Here is a 2,207-nt window from a genome sequence, read left to right as displayed (position 1 = left end):
AGTTTAGGAGAATCTATTCAAAATTCTTTTCACTAAATAACATGTCATCCTCTCTGTGAATTCCTTTCTCAAGAAAATGTTGAAGAAGACAGCATCATTAGTAAAAAACCATATCCAGAAAAAATATATGGAAATAGTAATGTAACTTGGGTATTATTTTTTTAAGCATTAAGGAATAATAATTCCATTTATCTTAACCACTGATCAATTTTCTTTGACATACAATCTTCACTTATCATTGTACATTTAAATGACATTGGTAAGTTTTCTTCTCAGTTTTATTTTGCAAATGAAAAATACGAAATGCACAGAAGTGTATTGATTTGACTAGAGTCATGCATTAAATAAAAGCAGACTGGCATTCAGGTTAAGGTTTAATGACTAGGGGTTTGCTGCTCATTTTGCTTTTACCCAGTGTTTTTAGATGTGGCCTTTGATGATGGATTCAGAACATGTCAATCATTTATGTTCTGACTCTCCCATAAGATTTTATATTGATTCATCATTTATGGTGTTATGAAATTTCTTTCGTTAAGAAAGTTTTTTAGAATTGTAGGTCTAAAGGAATATGTGGGTGGGATATATTATGAAACAAAACAAATATGAATGTGGCGTTTTCTTTTCTACACTCAGGAAAAACAATAGGACTGGGAATAATGTTTATCATTCTTAATCTTTTCTCTGGAAACCAGTAGACATTGCTACCTTGTCTTCTAATTATTGGTATTAGAGAAGTGGTCTAACCCAGCAAGGTATCCATTTCTTTATTAGTAACTTGTCCAAGTCATAATTTATATAATCCTTTCCAACATAAATCTACTATAATTTGCCTTCCATATCATTTCTTTTCCTTTCCTTTCCCTTCATGTTGTATTACTGCCGAAATAATTTTTTAAAATTTTATTGCAGTTTGAGTTTTCAAATAATCTTTATGTTTTTCAAATAATTCCCTTGATAATATGTTAATATTATACTACTCTATACTTTTTTTATGACTTTGGGTTTTTTTTAAATAGAGATACTGTTTATTTGCATCCTGTTGATGATATATTTTTTTTTCCCACATTTTCCCTGATTCCCTTGGGAAATATGTGTCAGAAATCTACTCTTCACAATATCTACTAGTAATATGTTTTCTCCATGTACAAGACATGTTTTTTTTAATATTATATATAGCTGTGTTTTTATTGTTGTTCTCTCACTTATAGAAAATACACACACATACACACACATATGCACACAGAGAAAGAATTATGCTAAAAGGCAATTTATTTTTAAATCATTTGGCCTTATGTCCTGTCCACTAGTACAGTAATTCAATTTATTTCTCATGTCTATATATGAAGATAAACTTATATTTAAGTATCTTCCCAATTCAGAGTCTGGGAGCCACTCATCGAATGAAGTTTTACTGGAAATGGAAAAGATATATTAATTTTCTCATTCTGTCATTCCACATTCTGAATATATAAGATGTAATAAACACAATAAGAAAACATAAATTGCCACTATACCTTTAAACCTTTGTCCGTGCCTTTGACACTTTAAAGGAAGGGGAAGATGTGGGTTCTGCAGCTCCCAGAGGACAGGTATGACCACATTTTTCTTTTCTTTTCACATTTTAAACAAAACTCTTTGTAGACTTTTTCATTACATAATATATTTCAGAGTGTCAACATGTAAGATTTAGTTAAATATCCTATCAGGAAATAAAGCTCAATAGTAAAAACTTACTTTTTATATTTGTAAATACCACTTTTAATTTACTCCATTTCTACAGAAAGACAAAATAGCTGTCTAGTCCCTATGTATAAATTTCATACACAAGTGATTATTCAAATTTACCCTCAGCCTCAGAATTGTTTATTCTACATGACATAGCCACCATACCTTTAGCCTGGAATATTTTTAATATATGTATGCCTCTGCCAGTTCTCAGTCCCACTAGTGGAATTGTCATTTTACTGATCATCCTTCGGTTCATCATCTCTGGCATTTATAAGTGAAATATTTGGGTTCAAAGATTTTTAACCTATGAGTGCTCATTGGTAACAAGTCTGCTTTTACCATTGCAGAAAGATGTTTAGCATATTGAGTAAGACAAATCAATTATGTTTTTTTTTTTTTTTTGCTGTTTTATTTTTTATTTTTATTTTTATTTATTTATTTTTTTATTTTGTCAATATACACTGTATATGATTATTATG

This window comes from Galeopterus variegatus, unplaced genomic scaffold (assembly GCF_000696425.1).
Source record: "Galeopterus variegatus unplaced genomic scaffold, G_variegatus-3.0.2 Scaffold13733, whole genome shotgun sequence".
Taxonomy (NCBI): domain Eukaryota; kingdom Metazoa; phylum Chordata; class Mammalia; order Dermoptera; family Cynocephalidae; genus Galeopterus; species Galeopterus variegatus.
The sequence above is the reverse complement of the archived record's forward strand: the minus strand, read 5'-3'. Positions refer to the sequence as shown.